Genomic DNA, 12883 nt, shown 5'->3' on the forward strand with positions numbered 1-12883 from the left:
GCAACAGAGACCAAGCACCACCTTCCTAGAAAGAGTTCCATTAAAATGCAAATGAAGACTTTGCAGAAGTTGTTAATGTGACCAAGGACACAATTTCTTAGACTTGAGCAACACAGAATTGATGCTGGGCAGGGGTTCCTGCTGCCACCTGCTCTTTCTGCACACACAGTTCTGTGTAGAGCATGTTTTCCAGCCTCTGTCATCTGTGGGTCAGGAGCACCAGAGCTAAACAAGCAAAATTCCTTTTCCACCCTAAATGCTTGCACTGGTTTTCACATGTATCTGTCCCCCCTACACCTGCAGGTATTAAATCCTTCTGTGCTTTGAGTCAGTGCTTTTTTTAAGCTGAAACACGAAGGTTCAAGGGGCTGTTGAAAGCGGAGCTTTGTCTTTATGCCATTATGCCTCGTTTTGCATGACATCTGCATCATACCTGGTTGTGGCTGTAACCATCCCTGCCTTTCCTCACTCCTCCGTTTGAGGCCAAGCTTCCCCTGCTACCCCAAAGCTCCTCAGGTGCAGGATGTACTCTCCCCTCCTCTCCTCCTGCCCAGGGTTTCTTCCCCTGGTCTTTGTTGGAAGAAAGCATTCCATACCTGTGGTATTTGTTTGTGTGTCAGGCTGGGCTGACTCCCCCGGAGCAGCAGCAGCTGCTGCCCGGGCACTGCCCTGGGGAATGTTCCCAAGAGGGGGAGGGTGGCAGCAGGCCCCGTTTCCCAAAGCTGTTCCACACAAAGGATTTCAGGAGACTTGAAAAGCTTTAATATTCTTTTGCCAAACCCCCTCTCCTTCAATTAGAAGTTTGTATTGTATTTTAGGTAAATACTGCAATAGCTCAGCATGCCCTGAGAGGTGTTTTCTCCTCCTGAAAAAGGAAAGGATGTGCATGGAAAAAATAAGAGCTTGGAGGAAAAATTGGAGTAATTGGGGCAGTTCCTGTGATTTTTGGCGTGCAAAGGCGTGATTAGGAGTGTAATATCATGCCAGAGGTTAGAGACCACGTGTTTCTAGCCCGAGTCCACATCCCTTGGTACCCACTATACCACAGAGTTCTACCCTGCAGAGACTGGTGGTATCACACTACTGATGGGTTTTAGCCACTGGCACAACAGGTAAAGACCATATTCCTGTAGCACAAGAGTGCTTGGGGTTGCCCTGATATGTTCTTTTTGCTCTGCCAAAGCACTTGGACCCCCAGCACAGCCACATGCCTCCACGTGCCAGTGCTCCCCACTGAGTGGGCAAATTAAGCACCATGGCCTGTGTGCTGCTGAATTTCACTGCCTTTTCACTGAAAAGGCAGTGAAATTCACCTCTGTGATTGCTCCCTGCACAATCACCCCTGTGATTGCTCCCTGCACAATCTCCAGGACCTCTCCAGTGCAAATAAGTCAGCACCATCCTCCCACTGTCTCCTGTGCTGGGGTATGGTAGGACCAGATCAGGGGACAGCAGCAGAGGAGAGCTGGCTGGGTGCTGCATTCATACCATGTCCCATTTGCAAAACCCATGGGATTGGTGAGGTTGGAAAAGATCTCCAAGATCATCAAGCCCAAATGCTAAAGCAGCACTACCAAACCCAGCACTAAACTATGTCCCAAGTGCCACATCTGCAAATTTTTGAACACTTCCAGGGATGGTGATTCCACCACTTCCCTGGGCAGAAATTCCCCAAATTTGCCAATATGGGCAAAGAAATTCCTGGCCAGAAATTCCAAATCATCAGAAGCACTGAACATTCTCATTTCAGCTCCTCTTTCCAGCTCTATTCTAGTTTATGTTCATTGCAGTTGTAGGAGATTCTACATTTGATAAACTGAAATGATTTCCTGAGTGTCCTTGTCATGCAGGCAGTTTGGGAACAGGTTGACAAAATCTAAATGGCCCAACTACTGTTTTTTCCTCTACTAAAGTATTGTAGAAATAGATGTTCCAAAGTCCAAAGCAATCCTGGGCAATCTGTGGTCTCTGCTCTCAGTGATCCCCATTTTGTTTCTATGTTCTGTACAAGGTAGACTTGGCTCTCCATCACCAAACCCTGCTCTTCCCTAGGTATAGCAGGAAGAAAACAATTTTGCAGAGCTCCTCTTCTGCCCTTCACAGCATCTCTGAATCCCTGGAAATCCCAGGACCATCAGCTTTGTGCACGGCATGGAGAGCAGCTGGCAGATGTCAGAGGAAAGGGTTAAAGGACCCACATTCCTGTCCCCACTGCCCTGACCAAAGGTCAGGGGTTCCTTAGGTGAAGGAAAGGAGGGAGGTGGTGCAGCCCTGACCAGGTCACTTGAGGAGTAAACCACATCTGAGGGGAGCTAATGAAGCAGCATTTGTCTCTCTCACAGGCTCATACTCCCGGTCTGTGCCGGGCAAGTCGGAATTCCTTCTCTAGTGGGAGTGAAGATGTTGATTGTATTTTTTCCATGATGTGTATTGAGGCATTTGCTAGGTTGTGGGAGTAAACACTTGGGGGAATTCTCCATGAGCTAGCAAGGGCAAGTCACAAGCCTACTAAATATGGTGAGTGAAGATTACAAAAAACCCTGGAGAGTAAACCTCCCTCTTTCCACCCCATCTCCCCACCACCACCACCCCCGCAGATTTGTTCTCATTATCCTGTGCTGTGTCTCACTGCTGGCTGGGTAAACCTGCTGCCATTTGTGGGACTAAACACATTGTTCTGATTTAGTTTTGATTTCTGCACCCAAGGGCAGCGCTGGGGTGGTCCTTCATGGCTTCACCATGCACTGAGACACACAGGACCGTCCTGCTGGAGCAGAGACACCAGATACTCAACAGGGGGGAACAGCAGGAAATGCTCTCAGGTCTGTAAATACTTGAGGGGGTGAGAGATGATGTTCATGTACAAAATATTTGACCAAACACATCCCACTGACCTCCTTTGGTGCTGCTCTTGAAAAGGATTGGCCAGAGTCAAACAGTTGATCTTTAATGCTCCAAAAATACATTCCCTTTCAAAGCTTCTCAAGTGGAGAAACACCCAGGCTGTCAAATTCAGTCCCTCACTCCCAACTTCTTGTGGCCTGGGTGAGCTCAGCTCTGGGGTGTCCATCTAGGTTCCCCCAAGGCTGCAGGTGACCATAAGGATGAAGGATGCTGGGGCCATGGCAGGGGGGTGCAACAAGCTCTGTCACCACCTTCTCCTGCTCCATCTCCACTGTGCTCTGGCTCTGTATCATCCTTCTCTGTTCCCCTCCCTGGAGTGGCCCAGCAGCAGCCAAACACTGATTCTTGTGGTCCTCACTGGGAGCCTGGAACCAACCTGGGCCCCTCAAAGTCCCACCCAGAAGCCACAGGCCATTTGTGTGTTGGTTGGAGCTCAAGAGATCTCTGTGCCCTGCTGACACCACCCTCCTCCTGCAATAAAGGATCTCCACTTTCCTTTCTCTCAGCCTGGGTTCTCCTCAGAGTTGTTTCCTCCTGTATTTTGCATCACAGTGCTCTGGTACTTCACCCCTTCCCAGGTTTCCTCCTGTCCCAGGTATGGATGAGGAGCAGCTCACTGCTGTGCACTTTGGACAGTGCTCTTTAACCAGATCTTCTCCTTCTGCAGCTTTTTGCAGACTGTCACCTCTGCACATCTGGGAAATGTCGGTGCTTGGGCCAGGCTTTGTCCTGATGCCAACAGCAAAATGTCAGTACATTCAGAATAAATTTTGATTCTTCCTCCTCCACTATCACCCTCCCTTGCTCCTGCAGCCTCTCCTGGTCATTATCAGGAGCTCACAGCATTCATTTAGAAACAGACAAACCCGTTTTCAGGAGACAGAAGCAGGGACATCCCCATGGTCCCAGATCCTTCAAAGTCTGATTTGTCTCTCAGTCAAGCGCAACCCTCTTTACCACAACACCTACAAACCCAGTGTATAAGAGAGATTTCACTGAAATAGATCCCTCTGTTTGCAAAGATTTCATTTTACTCAGAACCCAAGGAAATTGCAGGGCTGCATGTAAGTCCTTGGCTCAGTGTGATCCATGAAAGCTGTGCGTGCCATGGAGCTGTGCTGGCAACAGGCAGAGGCAACAGTTAAAAAATACATATATATATAAATATACATAACTCCTGGAGTTTGGGAAGTGTGGTTTGGGGTTTCAGCAGGCAATTGCTGGTTCTCCTATCGACTCAGGCCACAGCCAGGGTTTAGCTGGGTTAAACACTGAGTCAAGTTTTGCTCCTGTTAATGTGGAGCTTGGGATGACACTCTACTCTGGGAGCATTAACCCACCTCCATTCCCAGCCTCCTCAGCTGAGAGGGTGTGGAGAGCTTGTTTTCCTTTTGCTCCTGCCCTGATGCTTCCATTTGGTTTTACCTCCAGTGTCCTGAATTTGCTCAGACAGCTCCAATTTCAGGGTTCCCTGCAGGGCTGTGCTGGAGCTGAACTGCAGGGTGTGGGGAGCAGCACATCTCTGCTTGCTTCCCATTCTAAAATAATAATAAGAAAAATCAGGAGGACTCTGGCAAAGCATTCACAAAATGCTCTTAAGTAAATAAGAAGGGTTTTGCAAGATATTTGAATTTATATTAAATTGCCTGTCAGGAGGAGCAATGAGGCTGTCAATAATTAGTTTATATTTGGAGCTGTTCAAAGGCTGTCCATGGCATTTTGCACCCTTCTGTGAACACCCACCTGGTTCCTGCTCACCTGAGTCATGCCAGTGGCCATGCATCACACTGGTCATCATCTCCCTGCTGTGATGCCCTCTCCTCCCACCGTTTCCAATGGGACAGTGGCTCACTTAAGTGCCTAAACCCTCCTGTTGTAAATGGCACATTTCCATGATGGGCGTCCACCCTGGGCACTTGATGACTGTCTCCATGCCCTTCCCTGGGTTTCTCCTGGCTCATCCCAGCTTTTCCCAGAGAAGCCTGGCTGGCTGCTGTGACCCTTAGGCGAAATCCCAGTGCTGCCAAACCCTGGGGAGAGCTCGGCCGCTGTTCCCAGGCTCCAGTTCCCGCAGGATTTCCTATCTGGGCAGAGCCGGGGTCAGCAGGGAGGGGTCCGGCCAAGCACCCCGCAGCCCCCAGCCCTCGCCCTGCTGCAGGAAACTCTGCCGGGAGCACGGGGTGGAGTGGGGGAAAGGAGGGGAGAGGAGGAAAATGGGGAGTCACAGGGGGAGCCGCCAGATAAGGCTGGGCTGGAAACGCTGGGCGGATGCAGCTCCGGGCTGGGGCTCGGACCTGCGCCCCGGTCACTTCCCTCGTGCCGCCCAGGCAGAGCTGTTACAGGAGCCCAGGGATGGAATTACAGCCAGGGAGATCCAGCACCTGAGCTGGCTCCAGCAGCACGTGGCCAACAGGCAGCGGAAAATCCCTCCCGGAGCCAGCTGCCCTCGGGAAGATGTTTCCTCTTCTCCGGTCAGGCAGGGCAGAGCTCAGCATCGCCCGGGGCCGGGGCCGGGGGGATCGGCCCGGAGGGTGTGGGGGTCCGGGGCAGGCAGGGCCCCCTGGCATCCAGTGTCTGGTGAGCCCTGGAGCCCACAGCTGGAGCTGTTCAGAAGCACAGAAGGTTCAGGGGTGCTCCCAAGCAGAGGCAGAACCACTGCTGGCCCCAAAGCCCAGGAGAGCCCCTGATCTCTGGGAAGTAGCACGGGGATGTGGGCAAGGAGAAAGAAGACAGATGCTTTCTTTATTTTCTCTCCCCCTGGATTTAGTAGTTCCAACCCCCTCCAAAAAATGTCTGTGCTCTCTTCTCAGCTCTTTTCTAAACCCAACCCACTCATTTTTATTATCCCTCCAGGAGTTTTTTCCCTGTAATACATTATCTGCTCCCTCATTGTCACACCAGCCCTGAGCTCCACATCCTGCTGGACCCAGCATCACTTTGAGCAGCCCTGTTGTGCTTCCCCTCTGCCGTGCTCACATCCCACTCCATCCTTGCTTTTCCCAGAGAAAGCAGTGCTGGAGCTGCCTGTGTAACCTCCCCTAGCACTTGTAGCCACATCTTAGCACCACACTCCTTCACTTCCAACCTCCAAGGGGTGAGGGGAGCAGAGCTGCCCCCAGAGATGGGTTCTTGGCCCCATCAGTATCACACAAACCCCAGGTAGTGTGGGAACAGTGTGATCCTGAAAGCCCCTGACACCTCACAGACAGGGCTGAGGGCTGTGGGGAGCGTGGGGGACCTAAAGGGGTCCTTTCTGTGTCACACTGGAACCCCAAACCCCAACTCTGCTCTTTTCCTAGCCCAGGCTTGGCTCAGTGAGCACCGGAGCAGTGTGGGTTTGGTTTAATCTGCAGGGAGATCTTCACACCTTCCTTTGCTCTTTTCCTCGCCAGCCCCTCCGCCTGCCAGTGCAGCACCTTGGCGGGGGCAGTGCCCATCTGCTGGCAACTGCAGGTTTTTTAAATGTTTTCCCTCCCTCCCTCTCCTTCCTCCATCCTCTGCTCCTCCTCTTCTCACCCTTTGCTTTCTCCATGTGTTTCTTGCTGGTGCAGCATGGATACAGCTCAGTGGGATGAGGGAGGATGGGGAGATGCTGTGCCCGGTGCCAGCTGGGAATTGACCCCTCCTGACCTGCAGTGAGTGCAGGTCACAGCAAGAGCGGGTCCCAGCCTTGCACAGGCATGTGCAACCCCTGCTGTGCTGCCTGGGGCTGGAGGTGTCCCTCCAAAGGACGGGGTTGGGGCAGCTGCCTGGGCTCTGCGGGGTTAGCAGGGGTACAGCCTGCATCCGTGCAGATGCAGCGTGTTTATTCTCACCAGATAGTTTGATGGCTTTATCTGATCACAGGTTTTCCTGAGGAAGGAAGGGTGAGTCTGAGTCACTTGAAAATGGGGGCCCTTCATCTCTGGGTATGACTGGTGGGGCCGTGGATCTCAGCAGAGCCCCAGGGCAAGATGTGCTCCCAGCGCTGGCGTTGCTCCAGGTTTGCTCTGTGGCTCTGCTGGGTGGGCAATGCCATGGTCAGTAATGGGTGTAAATCCAGTGTGAGCAGCCATGGGTGTCAGAGAAAGCACCCAGGACTCAATGCCACCGAGGAAAGAGCGAGATCATTTACTGTGTCTGTGGTGAGAGAGGAGGGAGCTGCTGACATGGTGCCCCTGGTGCAGAAAACACCATCACAAGCAAATTGAAAGCAAGAGATAAAATCTGGCAGCAATTGATAAATTCAAGGGAGAGACAGGTTCATGCCCTCCTGGAAGAAAACCCAGATAATTAAACTCCCTTGTTCTGTTAATGCCTTCTGTGAGGGGCTGGAGGAATCAGCCATGGGAGAGCCGTGGCTGCTGCTGGAGAGCTGGGAGGCAAAGGTGTGCTGGGGAAGTGCTGGGAGATGGGGGAGCAGAGTGGGTGGAAACAGCTCCAGCTCCTTAAAACCGGGGAGCTGGGCTGGGGCCTGCAGCAAGCCGGAGCTGTGCTCTGCTCCCCGACCCACCCACACACCAGCATCCTTCCCAGCTGCCTCTGTGCCTGAGAAAACAAATGGATTTTCCATGAAGTGCCCTCAGAGCCGTCACACTCGGCATTTTGTGGAAACCGGGGGTTTTGAGCCTTCCTGAGCGCAGCCAGGCTCCGGAGAGGGGAGCGGAGCAGGCAACGCTGAGCTGCTGAATGCACACAGAGCCAGGCCCCTGGGGTCCAGAATTAATAGGACAGAGCAGGGGCTGTTCCCTGCATGTTTTATTTATGGGAATCAGGCCAGTGAAGTTCCCTCAGCTCACCGAAATAGTCACATCGCCTCTGCTTTGCGCTGCCCACAGCCGTGACCTTGATAAATGGGTCAGTGCCCGGCCCCCTCTGCATGCCTGGGGGGTGTTTGCTGCATGGGGGGAGGTTGGGCTCCCTCCTCAGACCCCAAAACTCAGCTTTGATGTGCCCAAGGGTGCTCCTGCTATGGGCAGGATGCCTGTGCTGCCTGCAGTGCTGGCTCGGCCCACAGCAGGAGCAACCCGTGAGAAAGGACCCACGGGAACTCCACCGAAAATCCCCCAAACAGCAAGTGAGCTCTGGGCACCCCCCTTCTGAGAACGGTGCATGCCCAGAGCCATGTCCCCAGCACTGAGGTGACATCAGCCTCTTGCACCAAACTGGAGCCCCAGGGCAGTGCCTGGTGGCAGAGATGGAGACCCCAAAACAGGAAGCAAAAGTGGGGCTCTGCTTGGTTTCTGTACTTTTTCTTAACCTGAGTTTTTTAGACGTTTCCTGATGCCAGATCACAGCTGTCGCCTCACCATGCTCACCACCACGGTGACATCTCTGCCAGTCCCATTTGGCAGCCCTGAGGCCAGCAGAGCATCCCTGAAGTGGTACCCAGGAGGGAGGGATGCTGATCCCGGGATCACATTGTTCGGGTGTGATGGCCAAAGGGCATTATCAATGTCAGTGTTTGGTAACCATGGAGCGAGGTGCCTTTCCCAGGGCTGCCGGTGAGTCAGTGGCGGAGCCGGGAGCAGCCCGGTTCCTCTCCCCACCCTCGGCCCCAGCACAGCATCTCCCTCCCCACTTCCTTCCCCTGCCGATAATTAGCCCTCAGCTTTGCGGTTCCCGGTGATTTCTCCCAGCGTGGCGTTTCCCCATTTGGGTGCTGGGAGGGAGATGTGAGCCCCACACCCACTCTGGTTCCCACCACGGGAAATGACCATGGGTGGCCCCAGGAGTGGGGAACTAGGGAGGCGTTTCCCGAAAATCCCATGGCCAGGAACAGTCCAGGCCAAGGGACAGCGGTGCCCTTTGCTGGCAGGAAATCCTCCCCAGTGTTTAAAGCCCAAGGGGTCTGTGGAGCATCTCAGCAGCTCCAGGCTCAGCCCAGGGCAGCAAGGGTGGTGCAGGCAGGGAATCCTCTGCCACATCCTGCTCCAGTGGGATCAGCAGTCGGGGGAGGCTGCACACCCACCCCACGTTTGCTCTGAAAGGAGGGCAGCTGCCAGCACAGCTGGTCCCTGGGGAGGGCATGTGGGGACAGGGCCGTGTAGAGCCTGTCAAGGACCTTTGTGTGGCTGCCACCATCCAAGGCTGATAAAAGGCTCTGGACATTCTTCCTGCTGCCTCCAAACCCATGGCCCCACCCTGACCCTGACCTCTACTGCTCCAGGTCCTTCATGACTCAGGGTCCCCTGTGGCGCCAGGGCCCCGGGGCTTGGCTGAGGCTGGGGCAGGGTGGCAGGATGACATTTTGTTAGTGGCTGACCCAGATCACTTGCCCCAGCCCTGAAGTGGGGCTTTGCCATACAACCCCTTCTCCATCCCAAGGAGAGGTTTGCTGTCCTGCTGTGTGTGGGAGGTTTGCTCTTGGAAGGGCACAAACCTGGAAGCATTGCAGAGATGTTTGCCCACAGGGGATGGATTTCTCCTTCTCTGCATATCCTTCCCCACTACCTCCCCAAGGATTCGAGAGGCTTCACCCAGAGGTCCGTGTCCTCCAGCAGGATCTCAGGGGCTGGAAGTGAAATCAATAATAAAAATGATGCTCAGCTCCCGTACAGAGCATTACGTCTTCAAAGCCCTTTGCTGGCATAAACTCATTAACGGCGAGGAATCGAATTCCTCCTCACACAGGTCCCAGGGATGCAGATCCGGGGGGCGATGGACCGGAACATATTTGTAATAAGAAATCGCTGCTGTCGGTGGCCCCGTGTAGGAGGCCCTGAGGAGCCGGCAGGAGCAGATGGAGAAGGGAGGGCTGAGATGGAAACAGTGCCCAGGGCGGGCTGGCAGCATCCTGGCAGAGGAGCTGCTTCCCCTCCTCACGCAGCCAGTGGGCCAGGCTCAGGGAGTGGGTGTCCTGTGCTCCCCACAGCCCCCCCGGGCTTCCCAATGCAAGGGGAAATGAGTCTGGCATCATCTCTGCTCCCTTTGGGAGCATCCCACCCCTGCTGAGCCCTTTGTGCCATTCCTGGTGGAGCATCCCAGTCTTCTCCAGCCCTGGCTGCCTACCCTGAAAGACTTGTTTAACACAAGCCAAGCCAGGATTAATGGAAAACTGGGGATGTTCATCCTGGTTGGACTGCAGGGATGGGTTGGGCAGGGGGAAGGTGGGGAGGTGAGGGGGGGTTTCAGTGTCTGTCTGTGCTGAATGACTCAGAGCTGCTGTACTGGCCTGGGGCACAGCAGGGGTTGGAGGGCCAGAGTGACCCCCTGGAATACTTCCAAAGTGGCTTTTTTTGAGTCACTGGCAGCCCAGGCAGGCTCCCAGTCTGGCCAGCATGTCCCTGCTGGGACAGTACCCACATGTCTCTCACCCCACCCCACCTCCTTGGGTTGGGACCCCCAGGGACCCCTGCACCCACTGCTCTGCCTGCTCAGCCCATCCCACCCTGACAGGAGGTGTGTGGGGAGAGACTCCATCCAGGGCATCCCGTGGGACTCGGGGCACGCTCCCACCCGCGGCCATGGCCTCTTGCCCAGGGCAGGGTGGGGAACCACAGATTCTATTTCTGGTTTTCTCCCGGGGAGGTGCTGCAGGAGGGAGGACGGGAACACCCTGACCTGGTCCCCGAGGTCCTTGAGGTCCTGTCTTTGGAATAGGTCATACACACCCATGCCCAGGGGATGGCTGTGCTGGGAACGGGGAGGGGAGGGATGTCCTGTACCTCTCCACTTCCCTATCCCTCCTCCCTGCAGTCGGTTCCCTCCCCATCCCGTCCCTGGAGGGACCAAGCCCCTGCCGCACTGAGTGTGAGACTCCTCGGTGCGGGGGATTGGGGGATGCAGGGGCTCAGAGGGATGCGGGGACATGGAGAGATGCGGAGGCCGAGCTCATCCAGGGTTACCTTGGAAACGGCGCCCGAGCCACACATCCCTGTCACCACTGAGGGACTGAGCCACTGCGGTGGCGAGGCCAAGCCCCACTCGCAGGCTCAGGGTGACAGCAGGAGCGTTGGGAAGCGCGTTCCCCAATCCCGCTCGATGGCTGGTGCCAGGCAGGGGCAGAGGTGGCTGCAAGGGCGGCCGTGTCCTCCCCCGGGGCAGGGGGCATCGCCCAGCCCTGGGCAGGGAGAAAAGCCCCTGCAAGGGTGGCTGTTGGCCAGCGTTCCTCCTGGCAGCTGGATCCCTCCTCGGCAGCCGGATCCCTCCCTGGCAGCCGAATCCGTCCCTGGCAGCCGGATCCCTCCTGCAGGACAGGCACTCCCCGCAAAGATGGAGCTTTAAATAAATAACGAGCTGCCGACATCTCCCGGCTCCGCTGGCAGCGCCACGCTGGGAGCCCTCGCTGGCAGCCCCCGCACTCCGGAACACGGCGGGAATGGGGACAGTGCTGCTGGGAGCTCGGCCCGGGGGGTGGGAATGATCCAGGGAAAAGGGCTGGCGGAGCCCCTGGCGGGGTCAGCGCTGGCTGATGGCTCTGCCAACCCTCCCCTTAAAGCTCTTTGTGATGGAGCATCACAGCCTTGCTTTGGGAATGGGATTTAATGACTCAGGGTCGGCTGGGAGAGAAGCACTTGGTGCTTCCTGGGAAGCTGTGATGGATGCGGGGATGTGGCGATGCAGGAAGGATGCAGGAATGCGGGCAGGGCGTGGGGATGAGGGAGGGATGCGGGAACGCAGGCAGGGCGCGGGCGGGGCAGCGGGGATGTGACCCGTCGGTTTTTCCCTGCTGGAAGATGCTTCCTTGCAAACCGGTTTGCAGGGTGGAGCGTTCCAGAAGGCACTGGCGGCCGGGGGAGGCAGGCCGGGCGCGGGCAGAGCCCGCAGGCAGGGTTCAGGCAGAGGCCAGGGAGCGCAGGCAGCGCGGGGAGGGACCGGGGCGAGCCAGGGAGCCTGGCAGGGCAGCGCAGGCTGCAATTAGCCGAGGAGAGACGGCAGGATCCTGCCTCAATTAGAGCCTCCATCCCCGGCCGGCGGGCAGGGAACTGTGCCCGTGGGCAGCACGGCCTGGCACCCCGCGCTGCCGGCACCGGGCATCGCCCGCCGGGCCCCTCGAGCTGCGGAGGGGACACTGCAGGGGTGGTGCGGCCGGGCTGGGGGCTGCCAGAGGGGAGAGGGGACGGAACCTGCTCCAAAAGCAGCTGAGAGGAAGGAAGAAGCAGCTAAAATAAGCAGGTGGGTGGACAGGGAGGAAATGATAGTGAGGCTGATAAGGAATGGGCTGGGGAAGGGGGACAAGAACCAAAAGGTCCCCAGGAAATGGGAACTGGTCCCTCTGGGAAGCAAAGGGAGGTCACGGCACAGGAGGGGGTTCTGAGCTCCCGGAGAGTGGGAGTGCAGGAGAGGGATGGACAGAATGCTTCAGCAACGTGGGAAGTACCAGCCAGGAGTGGGGGCAGCCCCGTCCCCACATCCTGCTTTGGGCAGGGGGACAGTGGGAGGCAGATGAGCACAGAGGCACCCTGAGCATCCTCGGAGGGTGGGAGGGAACCCCTGGAGGGAGATGCCGGGAGGAGGAGAGCAGCACAGAGCTCTGTGTGTTTTGTGTGCACACAGCTGCCACCTCCACTCCAGGCATGGCCATGAAGGGTCATGGAGGGGGACAGAGACCAAAGCAAGTGCCCAGCACTCCAGGAGAGGTTTGGGATGGACCCAAGGGGAACAGGGCAGGGAGTGGTGGCAAGCAAAGTCCTCCCTCAGCATGGCACTTCCCTGCCCTCTCTGCCTGCTGGCTGCCAGCATCTCTGGGGACTTCCACAGCATCCCATCTGCCCTCTGTATGTCACAGGTGGGAAGGATGGTGTCAGGAAGGGTGTGGGGACATGGGCCTGGGGTTAGGACAAACCCAGGGATTTGGGCAGGGTGACTGGGGTGCTAGGGACAATCTGGAGGCGCTGTAGCCCTGCTGTGTAATCATGGAATGGTTTGAGTTGGAAGGGACCATAAAGCTCATCTCGTTCCAACCCCCTGCCATGGGCAGGGACACCTTCCACTAGGCCAGGTTGTTCCCAGCCCTGTCCGACCTTGGCTGTGGGGAGCAGGCGGAGGCAGCTGGCCA

This window comes from Molothrus ater, chromosome 17 (assembly GCF_012460135.2).
Source record: "Molothrus ater isolate BHLD 08-10-18 breed brown headed cowbird chromosome 17, BPBGC_Mater_1.1, whole genome shotgun sequence".
In the NCBI taxonomy this organism is placed as follows: Eukaryota; Metazoa; Chordata; class Aves; order Passeriformes; family Icteridae; genus Molothrus; species Molothrus ater.